Source organism: Muntiacus reevesi, chromosome 4 (assembly GCF_963930625.1).
Source record: "Muntiacus reevesi chromosome 4, mMunRee1.1, whole genome shotgun sequence".
NCBI lineage: Eukaryota > Metazoa > Chordata > Mammalia > Artiodactyla > Cervidae > Muntiacus > Muntiacus reevesi.
The window spans coordinates 128,392,634-128,406,645 of NC_089252.1; the positions used below are offsets into that span (position 1 = coordinate 128,392,634).

Here is a 14,012-nt window from a genome sequence, read left to right on the forward strand (position 1 = left end):
TTGACAGACAAATGTATTTTTCTCCAACACACTTATCATTATATGTGTAATTTATTTATTTACTTATTTATTCTGCATTTTCCTCCCACTGAGTGATCCTTGGGAAACAACTTGTCATATTAAGTGGATAGAATAAAACTTTGGTAACTTCTTTTGAGGGATGATTGTGTACATATGTGCAAGTAAGTAGTTCATCTGGAATTTGTTTTCCCTGTCACCGAAGGTAGCAATTTTGCTGGCTTTGCCATCTGGCTTACTGAAAGTAGCTATGAGTTATGCGAGCCGTGTAGCCTTCATATGGATATATTTCAGTTCAATCCTACTTAGTTCAACTAATTAGATCAACGGTTATATATGAGTGTTTTCAGAATTTACATCTTCTGAATGTTTTAGGCAGGGCATCAAATTTGAATTAAAATAATAAAATTTCTTAGCAAACCTTAGATCTCATTTTAAAATGACTCAGTCTAGAAGACTGAGAGACGAAAACTGAAGTTTAGTGTTTAATATTTAGAACTCTTTGATTCTGATAAAGTATACTTTTTCTGTTACCTTCTTGCTCTTTTGGAAAAATTGTGTTTTCTATATTCTTTGTAATTTGGAATATAAAATGAATGATCAGAGAAGAATACCCGTTCTTTAAATAAGATGAAAATCAGAAAGAAAGGTTCTATTCCGTCTAATTTGATTTGCTAAGAGAAATTTCTTATCTAAATTCAGATTTGTAACTATTTGGGAAATAAAAAAGACAAGATTGAATGTGGAGAAAGCAATGCTCTGTGTAAAATATATATAAAAACAAGTGAGGAATTACTGCTCTGTATGGAAGAGTGACTATAGACTTGACGCATCTCCTATTCACCAGGAAAATTCCAACAGTTATTTTCCTGGGCATAAAGAGGAAAATAATTGATTACCTTTAAGATTGCTTTCCATGATGGTTTTCCTTTCCTGGTCAACATGAAATTTGTTTCCAATATACAAGTGACCTTATACAGATACCTGCAGAAGAGTTCCGTCCCCCACCCCAACTACATTAAAGGTGACTATGCTGAAGATTGCTGAAGGAAACCAGTGCCTTCATAAATAAAATTATGATTCCTTTACTTTTTCGTGTTGATATTTGCACATAATAGCCTGTGCAGATGTATGCAGTGAGTGAATCCAGGCTTACAGAAAAGCTCACTGAAGCCTGAGAAACAGGCATAAGAGGTCTCTGGTGAGTACTGAGTTCCATGTGAGTTTGCGGTTTTTCTTTAATGTTTTTCTTTCAGAGGGAATTAATCACCACATTATGTCCGTGTGCTGTCACCTTAATCAGCTTTGAATGGCTGCTCATTACTGTGGAAAACATCATGAATTTCTAACTGATTCTTTCCATCCACCACATTTATTTTGGCAGCATTTGATACTGTATCCAATTGAGTACACAAATACATACATAGGGATAGGTATGTAGGTGGGTAAGTATCTAGCTGCATGTCCCTGGTAGCTTAGATGGTAGGTAAAGAATCTGTCTGCATTAGCCTCCAATTAAAAAAAAAAAAAACAAGGACCAAGTTGGAAATGGTCCTAGAATAAAGGCTTACATATTTTGATTTTGAAAAAAAAAAAAAGAATCTGCCTGCAGTGCAGAATATCTGGGTTCAATCTCTTGGTCAGGAAGGTCCTCTGAAGAAGGGAATGACAGCCCACTCCAGTATTCTTGCCTGGAGAATTCCATGGACAGAGGAGCGTGGTGGGCTACAGTCCATGGGGTTGCAAAGAGTCAGACATGACTAAGAAACCTACACTTTCACTTTTCGCTTTCAGATAACTAGCTAGTTTAGTGGTTTTGATCATCATAAAAAAAATTCATCCTAGGTGGTGCAGGTGTCTGCAAATAACAGAAAATTTAGTTAGAATCTTTATTCATTGGCACAAAAGGAATTAGTTCACTATTTTCAATGATACATGTTGTGGTAAATTAATGAAAAATGATATTGAAGTTTAATGTTTCCAACTGTTCACCTTTCTTAAGATATCAGATCAGTAGGGGAAAAGGTAAACACTTTATGGGTTATTATTAACTCAGAAAGAAGAGAAGATGTGATATTTCTAGCACGTTTATGATTTTCCTAATATTTTGCATATCAAATAGATGGTGTGTGTTTCTCTAAGAGGTATGTCATTAAAAACCTGATAAAATTTGGAGGAAGGTTAACCTTTCACCGAAGGAATATTTTTCTTTATTTAAAATTTCAAATTTTCTACAAGGTTGTTCTTACTTGTTATTGACTTAGAAATTGATATTATTTTATACAATCATACACTTTTATGAGCCTCAGATACAATGCATAATTTATGAATTTGCTCTCTGATTACATTAATATATGTATACAAATGAGCTGTTAAGAAACCATGATGTGTAATTTGGAATTAGTAAGGGATATGTTAAGTAACTAAAACGTATGAGTGAAAATTGATTAGTTCCTGTGACTTGGGTTCTGAGAAGGCATTCTGCAGTCAGTCCATTTATATTACAACATGGTTTTTGTTGGGCTTCCCAGGGGGCGCTAGTGCTAAAGAATCTGCCCGCCAGTGCAGGAGATGCAAGGGATGCAGTTTCCATCACTGTGTTGGAAAGGTCCCCTGGAATAGGAAATCGCAACTCACTCCAGTATTGTTGCCTGGCAAAGTCCATGGACAGAGGAGCCTGGTGGGGTACAGTCTGTGGAGTCAGAAAGAGTTGGACATGACTGAGCATCTCAGCAGCAGCAGCATTTTTTTTGTTGTTGTTGTTACTCAAGTGAAATTAACAACAATAGATTACTAGTCACTCTTTTGATCTGTTAATATCAACACTCTCTGATGTCTGATTTAAATAACACCTAAGATTCTAAATCTGCAAACTAATCTGTAAAAAAAAATCCAAGAACAGATCAACTCCTTGTAGGGGCATTTAATAAAGAGTTGCCACTGTTCAACACCAGTGGAGCATTAAACCCTTGTTTTGGATTGTAGTAATGTAAACATGAAGTGCTTTCATGAAGGAAATTGGTCTTGCTAGTTTATATAGGAGAGTTGTATCTACATGATTCATAATTCTGGGTAATAGATGAATTGTCATTTACCCAGGTGCTTTATCTTCACAGTAATTTATCCATAAAATGATTGAAAGCATCCGGATTATCGACTGAATTTTTCTTTTTTTCTTTTTGTTTTTTTACATGGAGTTTGAGAAACAGAGGTGTTGCAGCCATAATCCGAGAAGGGGAAATTAGGAGAATTGATGATTGTTCCCTTAATATATGATAATTTGTGCACAAAAATATGAACAGCCAGAACTTCATTATCCTCAGTTGTACAATCACTAGATAAAACACTATACTGTTGTAGATCATTTTTAGTCCTAAGATGAGCTTTTCCAGTAATCAAACGGCACAAAGAAAGAACTCTCAATGCAGCGCATTGTGTCTCTAGCAAGAATTTTTTTTTCTGACTTAAGATGACTGTGAAGGAAATGTTTTCCTTATGAGTGAATCCCCTAGTGTAAGCAACTAACTACTAAAATGTAAAACATAGTAGACCTTATTCCTTTTTGAAGTTTCCTCCTTCCTTGTTCCCTTCTTTCCTTCCTGCCTCCCCTTCTCTTCCCTTTTTCTTTCCTTCTTTCTGTCCTTCCTCCCTATTTACTGTAAGATACGGCACAATCACTTCCAAATCTGGGCCATGCGTGAGCAGCCACTTCGGTCATGGCAAAGAATCAGACATGACTGAGGCGACTGACCACGCATGGCACTGGTGCAGAACTGATTGTAACAAAAAAGTTGGGCATCCTGCTTCATTATGTTATTTAATTAAGAAGAAATACTGTATTCTTTCATTTGCTATCAGTCAGTTAAAAGGTATTGACTGCAAAGTTAGAATACTTGAGTTCTACAGTAGCTTTTTTAAGAGGCAACTTGGTGAAGGGTTTAGATCAAACGAATCCATGATTCTTTCCACCTGCTGGCAGAACAAATCTCTGTGGTTTCCATCAGAAGATACAAAGCTTCTGTTGAAAGTGTTTTAAGTGATGCCCCGGTAGTGATGAAGTAATTGAAATGAGGTAATGACCACCAACTTGAGTAGCACTGGGTGATTTCGTTGTTTTGTTTCCATCACTTTAATGGAGGAGTAAAATTCTTCCTAGAATTTTTAAAGCCTCTAGGAGGGATTTCAGTGAGAAAATGGTAGTCTGCTAATGGATTGAGACATTGGTGCCGATTGAAGTTATTGATCTTACTTTAGCTGCCTTGAGTCATCTTTGCTGAGTTCTTATATTTTAAAGCAATCACAGTGTTTCTCTCCCTGTTTGAACTGCTGCAGTTTTAATTGCAATTGCTACTTCTGAAGTAAATATATTCTGTCTATAGCCTAAATCCTCCTCCTTTGAGGAGGAATCTGATAATTCTGGGTTTTATTAAAGTAGACCCACAGGCTCCAGCAAAGTTTAATCAAGCTGGCTCTTAAATCAGCATCATTGATCCTAAAGGCACATACATCCTAACACCATATTATTAAAATATGTCAAGGCTGCCTGATCCAGTAATCCTTATTTATGTAGTATTCAGTAGGATATACTTCCTGAGGGCCACAAAGATTGGTTAGGTTGACCAGATTCAGTCATTATCATTAGGTGTATCTGGAGACTATCCATTAGCCCAGGATTTTTTAAAGGCAGCAATCCTTTTTATTTACAAGAATCAAAACCACAAAATGGAGTAGTTCATTGTAGTTAGCAGTTATCCTAAACAGAGAGCTCTATGAGAAATGATGCAGGCTCAAATGTAGTACTGTCTCCTTCCTCCTGGGTAGACGCATTGTGACTTGATACTTGATAGGTAGAATGTCAGCGTTTGTCATGCTTTTTTTTTTTTTTCTCCGAATCATCCTCTTCCTTTGTTACATTTGTGTTTTCACACATTCCACCTTCAGGCATCTGAATTGATATACTTACTGCAGAGGAATTTCCATCTGTCAGTGTGTAGTCCTGAGTTTAGTCTGTGATGGGGGTTTTCTTCATTCCTGGAAGTCTACATTGGGAATTTTATGAGTCTCGTTATCGTGCCTTTGAAAAATCCATGTTGCAACTCTGTGTTGGATGTGTGACTTTCTTCCATCTTAATATACCTAGCTTGGCCCCATGCAAAATCCTGTATGTTTTCCTGCAAACTGGCTTCCTAGGGCTAAGAGATAAAAAGCTCTGTATGGCTAACAGTGCAGCGAGGAAAAGTATCTTCCTGGTAATTTGATCTTGATGACACTATCTTTAATTATTCAGAAATCTGTTTTCTGTGGTTTGGGTGCCTATAGTCACTAGCAAACGTTCCTTTTGTTGCAGATCTTAAAGTAAAAGATTTCTATATACAACCAAATGCTGCCTTCCTAGATTTTAATACTTGTAAACTGTCATCCCTTGCTTTCTGGGTTTTACTTAATATTTTCTGAGCCCATCAAATTTGAGCTGTGGTTGTAGGGTTTGGTTAAAGTATAGGCCTCCATTTTTAAAGACAATGGATTGCACTAGACTTTTGAAATACGCATTATGGAACTCAGGGAGCTGGGTCAGACTGAACAGACAAGGCCACTGCCCCATGAACTGGTTTGTCCAGAATATACCCTATGGTGCAGAGTGTGAAGAGTCTTTAGTAATAGGAGCGAATCAGTACTGTCTGATGCATTTTTGTTTTTCTCAACATAATCATTGAAAATAAATTCATCTTTTTTTTTATTCACTCATGGAAAAGAAATTGTAGGTAGTTTGGCATGAGAAGTTGTGGTTGGGAAGAACCGTCATAGGACACAGAGTCATCTCAGCAACATTCCGCTGGTGATGCTGTGATAGTGTTCATCTGGTGAGAGAGGAAAAACTTGTCTTGATGTCGTCTTTGTTGCCTGGCAACTGGATTTTTTTTTTCTCATTTAGAGCAAGACTTCATTAGTCTAAAGTAGATAATTTTTACTGATAATTTGAGAAGAGCTTAGAGGTAAGCTACATGAATTTGGTTTGTGGAAGGAATAATCTTTTGTCAAATGTTAGACTTGATGAGGCTTTCTCTTTTTGAAATGAATAACTGTTTACAGATTGTTAATCCACCTGAAAATGAATATCCCAAGTCAAATAGCAGCCATTGAATCAGACATTTTCATCTTAATAGCATTATAATGTGGGAAGAATACCATGTTGTTATTTTTTCAGATGTGATTACTATACATGAAGCTATTCAGATATGTATAATTGCTTTTTAGAATCTCTATTTATGCCCATTATTATATTAGTGATAATCTTTTGGATCATTTTTAAAGTCTTTGGTGAATTTGTTACAATATTGCTTCTGTGTTTGTTTGTTTGTTTGTTTTAATTTTGGCCATGAGGCATGTGGGATATTAACTTCCTGACAGGGAATCAAACCCATATCCCCTGTATTCGAAGTCTTAACCACTAGACTGCCAGGGAAGTCCCTTAGTGACTAAACACTGAGAAATTAAGAATATAAAATTGATTTGGTCTTAGAAATATCATCTAATTGCTCTACACTTGGCAAGAATCACATTTAATTCATTCTAGAAGGTTGAAAATATGTAATGATTTTGTAGATCTAAAAAGAGTTCCTAAACCCTCCCTTGATAAACTTTATTGTATGGAAATTTGATTTTCCCCTCTTGCATGCACTTCTCTGCACTGTGGACCCACTGGCCCTATGAAGTAGTGGTCCCCAATTCCTCTTTTGTTGTCAGTTCTAATTAGAAAACAAAAAGTGACTCTCCTCCTGAACAAGCAACGTGGGTAGTAAAAAGTGACACCGAATCCCAATAAGACTGTTTAAATCCTGGTTTAGTCACTTAATGTGTAGCCACTGGCAAGTCCTTCATCTCTAGTGCACGTCTGTTTTCTCAAAGGTTTGTAGGAATCCTGAAATGAAGTGAAATATGTATGAACAATGCAGCAAGTTCCTGGATTATACTAACACTCAATGAACGTTTTTCTTTTTCTTTCATTTCTATGAATAATAACCTTTCATGAATATAAAGGCCATCTTTTAGCATTCTGGTCTGTACGTAGTTCAGACCCAAGAAACCTTAGAACATAAGAACTTAATTCATAAAAGAAAATATTAATCATAGAGAATTTAATTTCTTAGAGTCTGCTAGTTAAGATTAGGACCAGGAGTCTCCTTGTTCTGTGTTGATTAGAGCCCTTTCTTCGTAGGTTTTATCTTATGCCTTCATTAATTCAGCATTTCTTATCTAATTCAACTGCAGGTTATTTATGAAAGTCTCTAAGGTGAGAGGCAGCATGCTGGTAAGAGAGTAGGATAAGACCAGTGTCTCACAGCTTGAATTAATGGTCTACTCCCAGTACCAAAAGTTAGGCTGCTTTGAATTAAGTAGTTTAAACTGTAATCGTCCTATCTCGTGAACACAAAAGATTAAATTGATTTTCTTTCACTGTGGTACATCTCACTGTTTCTGCTTTCTTTCTGCTACCACCATTCAAGTTATTTATAGCTCACAGTATAGATTTAGAGGTGTAGAGAATGGTTTCTTTACAAATTGCTTCTGTGCCCATCATGATGCTGTGATTAATATGACTCAAGGGTCCTGGGCCACTGAATTGATTTATTTCCAGGACTTTAACTCTCTGCATGGGCCACCAACTTCTAAAATCCATATTGCTTAAATGTAGTGTTTCTAGAGCCTCAGTGGGAGCACAGTGGCAAACTTCCAGATATAGCAGGAGCTCTTATTTGTAGATCTAAACCTGCATAACATTCTTCCTCTTAGCCCTCACTCACATCTGCTCTTCTTTCTATGTTGTCTTTCATCTGTAAACCAAAACCCTGGAGGTTGTCCTGGATTTCAACCTCTTTTCCTGTCTCTGTATCCAAACCATCAGGCAGGCCTTTTAATGCTGAGTGTAACTCCAAGTTGGTCTCGTCGGCTACTACCGCTGCCTCAGACCACCAGCATCTGATTGATTTCTTGCTCTGGGTTGGGACTCTCATTTTCGTGCTCCAGTTTGCAACTGAAGAGCTTTTTCTAAAATGCAGTTCTGAACAAATCTCTGTTACAAATCCCCGAGTCCCCCAGTGTTCCCAGAATAATAGCCAAACTTCTTAACATGGTGCGGAAGGCACTTTGTGATCCTCCTTTGCTCCCCTCTTTCATTTTGGTCCTTGTTATCCCTCTTACTTCACCTCTTCTTCTCATGCTCGACCTCCCCCAACTCCCGCAAAGTTTGCTCTGCTAAATAGCTTGAGATCAGTCCCTTGGTGGTTGGTCTAACTTCTCAACTTTGCACATCCTTCTATTTCTGTTAGGCATGTCTTTCCACCTTTAACACTACTTTATCCCCAAAAGAAATGCATTAGGTAAGTCTGATATATTTAATAAATATTTATTGAAGGACTGACCTTTGAATATCATTCTTAGAGTAAGAAAAAGATTGTAGCAGAATTATAACAGAAATATACAGCTATTTTTTTTTCCCTTTCTCACTTACCTGAATCTTCTATTTGTCTTGCTCTCTTATTCATTTTGGGATTGCATTGTGTGATTTGCTACTTATTTTTTTAAGAACCTTGATCTTAATACTAGAAGCCCGAGCCTAAATTATGTAAGTATGTATTTACTAGTCAGAAAACATTTCCTGAGCACAAAATGTCAGGGATTACACCAGTCCTACTGATAGAAATGATTCTCAAAGCATTCAAGAAGAATCTGATTTCAGCTGCAGGCTAGAAGAGTGTTTTCATATGATTACATGCACAATTCTTTTCTGTTGTAATTTATAATGGCACGTGTTCCAAGTATATACTTAAAACCTAGTGGCTTAAAACAGCCACCCTAATTCATGATTTTATGGATCAAAGATACGAGTTGAGATCAATTGGGGATTTTGACGATTGATTGAGACAACTCAGAGAAAATTGTGTGATGAATGAGCTGTTCCAGAGGGTCCAAGATGGCTTCCCACTCATGCCTGGGATAGGCCGGAAGGCTGGACTCAGGTAGGACTGCTGTCTGGAAAGCTTGCAAGTGGTATTTTTAGCTTGGAGGAGCTGGAGTAGCAGACCGTCTTACGTGGTACCTCACTCTTGAGACAGTATTCTGAATTCCTTAAGGTCTGTGCTTAGAAACTGACAAATCATCACTTTCACTCTTTTCTGTTACTCAAAGCCATCAAAAGCCCAAAGTAAATTGCATCCACCTTTAATCTACCACCATGGAGAGATTTCAGAGTTGTAGATGTAGCCTCAGGGCTCTTCAATGTAATTTCCCCTTTGTTTATCATTCAGAAGTGGTGTTCAGAAATTCTGTTAATACTTTAATGTGTACCTTGCCAAAATATATATTTTTACCCAATGTATAATATTTATAAAAAAGTTAAATCATAGTATGCATTGTTTTACAACTTTTATCTAAACAGTGTTTGGTGAGAATTATTTCCTACCACTAGACATTTTCCTATGGTATTTGAATGATTTTGCATTACTCCTTAATATGGAATAATTCCTATTTTTTGGATAACTTTTTAAACTCTAATATAAACATTTACATGTGATAAACATCCTCGGTGCTTAAAGTTTGTGAGCTCTTTCAAACATTTCCTTGTGTATATCTCATGAAGTGGAACAACTGCGTTAAAGGCTATGATCAGTCTTTAAGAGTTTTTATAAGAATTGTCATTTTTAAGGCTTTTTATAAGAATTGCCATATTGGCTTTCAGAAATGCTGCATGGACAGAGGAGCCTGGTGGGCTGCAGCCCATGGGGTCACAAAGAGTCGGACATGACTGAAGCGACCTAGCAGGCACGCATACATTGGTGACAGTGGTAAAAAATTTGCCTGCCAGTGAAGGAGATGCAGAAAATGTGGGTTCAATCTCTGGTCAGGAAGATCCCTTGGAGGAGGAAATGGCAACCCACTCCAGTATTCTTGCCTGGAAAATCCCATGGCCAAGGAGCCTGGCAGGCTGCAATCCATGAGGTCACAGAGTCAGACATGACTGAGCATGCACACACACAACACTTACATAACAAAAATGACTGTCTTTGGCTTGTCTGGGCAGTCTGTCTCCTGGACTCTAGTCTTTTTGCCATTCTTTTGAATTGGTTCTTGATGTTCAGGAAGCCACAGGAATCTCTATCATTAACCAACCATCCTAAAACAGCTCCCGTCTGTCCATTTTCTCCCATATATCTCTCTCAAAACCCCAGATGGAATAAACCTGATCATAGAACCTATATGATGCTCAAATATTTAAGTAAATTCTATCTGCATTGTTGTTGTTGTTCAGTTGCTAAATAATGTCTAACTCTTTGCAACACATGGACTGTAGCCTGTCAGGCTCCTCTGTCCTCTACTAACTCCCAGAGTTTGCTTAAATTCATGTCCCTTGATTCGGTGATGCTATCTAACCATCTCATCCTCTGCCATCCCCTTCTCCTTTTGCCTTCAGTCTTTCCCAGCTTGCATTGTTGTGATTCATTAACTTCTTTGTTTGAAAGTCTTCATTAGCTTGCAACATTCAGTTCAGTTCAGTCACATAGTCATGTCTGATTCTTTGCGACCCCATTGACTTGTCAGACTTCCCTGTTCATCACCAATTCCTGGAGCTTACTCAAACTCATGTCCATTGGGTCGGTGATACCATCCAACCGTCTCATTTTCTGTCGTCCCCGTTTCCTCTTCCCTTCAATCTTTCCCAGCATCAGGGTCTTTTCTAATGAGTCAGTTCTTCACATCAGGTGTCCAAAGTATTGGAGCTTCAGTATCTGTCCTTCCAGTGAATATTCAGGACTGATTTCCTTTATGATTGACTGGTTGGATCTCCTTGCAGTCCAAGGGACTCTCAAGAGTCAAAAGCATCAATTCTTCTGTGCTCAAAAGCATCAATTCTTCTTTATGGCCCAACTCTCACATCCATACATGACTACTGGAAAAACCATAACTTTGATTGTATGGACATTTGTTGAAAAGTAATGTCTCTGCTTTTTAATATGCTGTTTAGGTTGGTCGTAGCTTTTCTTCCAAGGAGTAAGCGTCTTTTAATTTCATGGCTGCAGTCACTATTGTAGAAATTTTGGAGCCCAAGAAAAGTCTGTCACTGTTTCCATTGCTTTCCCACCTATTTGCTATGAAGTGACGGGACCAGATGCCATTATCTTAGTTTCTTGAATGTTGAGTTTTTCAGCCAGAGTTTTCACTGCCCTCTTTCACCTTCATCAAGAGGCTCTATAGTTCCTCTTCACTTTTTGTCATAAGGGTGGTATCATCTGCATATCTGAGATGGCAACATTACTCAGACTAAAAATTTAAGGTCTTAAGGGAACTTTCTGTGATTGTGGTTTTCATTCTGTCTGCCCTCTGATGGGAAGGATAAGAGGCTTATGGAAGCTTCCTGATGGGAGAGAGGGACTGAGGGGCAAACTGGGTCTTGTTCTGATGGGCAGGGCCATGCTCACATCTGCACTCAGTGCCCCAGACCCTGCAGCAGGCCACCGCTGACCCACGCCTCCTCTGGAGACTCCTGGACACTCACGGGCAAGTCTGGGTCAGTCTCTTGTGGGGTCACTGCTCCTTTCTCCTGGGTCCTGGTGCCCACAAGCTTCTCTTTGTGCCCTCCAAGAGTCTGTTTCCCAGTCCTGTGTGAGTTCTGGCAGCTCTATGGAGGGGTTAATGGCGACCTGCTCCAAGAGGGCTTATGCCACACCCAGGTCTGCTGCACCCAGAGCCTCTGCCCCTGCGGCAGTCCACTGCTGACCCGCACCTCCTCAGGAGACACTCAGACACAACTCTGGCTCAGTCTCTGGGGTCCCTGGGTCCTGGTGCACAAGGTTTGCTTGGACCCTCTGAGTGTCTCTGGTGGGTAAGCGGTTTGATTCTAATGTGATTTCACCCCTCCTCCCATCTTGCTGGGGCTTCCCCTTTGCTCTTGGACATGGGGTATCTCTTTTTGATGGGATCCAACATTTTCCATTTGACAGTTGTCCAGCAGCGAGTTGTCATTTTGGAGTTCTCGCAGGAGATGAGTGCACGTCCTTCTACTCTGCCATTTACGCCACAAATGTTCCCTTGGTATCTCTAATTTTCTTGAAGAGATCTCTAGTCTTTCCCATTCTATTATTTTCCTCTGTTTCTTTGCATTGATCACTGAGGAAGGCTTTCTTATCTCTCCTTGCTATTCTTTGGAACTCTGCATTCAAATAGGTATATCTTTCCTTCTCTCCTTTGCCTTTAGCTTCTCTTCTCAGCTATTTGAACTGTGGTATTGGAGAGGACTCTTGAGAGTCTTTTGGACTGCAAGGAGATCCAACCAGTCAATCCCAAGGAAATCAACCCTGAATATTCATTGGAAGGACTGATGCTGAAGCTGAAACTCCAATATTTTGGCCACCTGATGAGAAGAACTAACTCACTGGCAAAGACTCTGATGCTGGGAAAGATTGAAGGCAGGAGGAGAAGGGGATGACAGAGGATGAGATGGTTCGATGGCATCACTGACTCAATGGACATGAGTCTGAGAAAGCTCCAGGAGTCGATGATGGACAGGGAGGCCTGAGTGCTGCAGTCCATGGGGTCACAGAGTCAGACACGACTGAGTAACTGAACTGAACTGATTAGAATTTTGAAGTAGTTTTACTGCCTCTTCACTGTCTCTCTTACCTTATTTCCTGTTAATACTTTCCTCATTTGTTCTGCTTCAGTCACATTGGCTGCCTCACTGTTCCTCAAATATCTAGGAATAAATCTACCTCTGGGACCTTTTCACTTGCAGTTCCTTTTTCCTGGACTCTTTGTCCCTAGATTCAAGGCACATGTCCTCTCTTCTTCCAGGTCTTCACTCAAAGATCATTTCTCTGAGAGTTTATTTTCTGGCTCCCCAGTTTAAAATTGCAGTCTCTTCCCATCACATCTCATCGTATATCCTATCTCTACTGTATTTTCTTAGTAGTTATCTCTTTTTAACATGCTATATACTGTACATTTATCTGTTATTACTGTTTGTTTCCCCAAATGAATTATGAACTCCATAAAGATAGAGATTTTGGTCACTTTTGTTTGCTGCTATATCCCCAGTTCTAATGACAGCACCTAGTGCATAATAGCTGCTCAATAAATATTTGCTAGCTAGTGATATGTACTTCTATCTGCAAATATGAGACTGGACTCACTCCCTGTCAGAAAGGTTTTGCTTCCTCTGCTGTTACGTAGTCTGGATGAGCTCTCTTTTCTTCTCATCGTCTGTATTCTACGTGAGAGCCTTCCAAGTAGTACACTTGTCTGTTCCATTCTGCTCTTTCTCTGAAAGAACTAGGCGGACTAGGGTAATGGTTTAAATTTTCTATGTTAGGTTTCAATACTTTAAATCTGTTAAAATGATATTTCCTTTTCTATCAGCTTGTAGCTGAATTCAATGCAGTAATACAGGCGAAAAGCACTTATACATGGTACACAGCATAATTCATATTTGAGAAAATTATGTTGACTTGTTCTCTTTCCTTATTCTACTTTAGAGTTAGCGGTTTTAAGGAAAATTCATGGGGATAATAGCTCACTGATGCAATAAGGTGGAGTGAGGCAGTAAAAATGCTGAAATAATAGTAAAGTGTCTGTATTAGCTTCTAAGGCAGTATGAATATAAACATACCCAGGTGACTCATTCCTCACAACTTCCAATTCCCACCGATCTTCTTCCTGGTTGTTGCTTATCTAAAGAAATTATGCTGTTGAGTTGTTGAGCATTGTGCGTTTCTAAGGTTGGATGTCTTTGGAAAGATTTCTTCAAATGAAGTGTCCAATTGTTTTCTTCAAAGAGAATGTTGTGGTTTCTTCATTGTAGCTATTTCCCAGTCCACATGTTACATCTGGATTTCCTGTCTGCTTAGATTACTGCCAGCCAGTTAATTACAGCCTGCGCAATGTGAGGCAGATGTGTTCAGCACATCTTTGAAACGGTGCTTTGGGAGTCCTTTGGGGTTTGA

The 14,012-nt window shown here is 38.8% G+C and overlaps 1 protein-coding gene across 2 annotated transcripts in view; it reads left to right on the forward strand.

Annotated features, from left to right (window-relative positions):
• Nucleotides 1–14,012, forward strand: part of ACSS3 (acyl-CoA synthetase short chain family member 3) — a 162,395-nt gene that overhangs the window by 107,528 nt on the left and 40,855 nt on the right. The gene's annotated exons all lie outside the window — the stretch shown is intronic.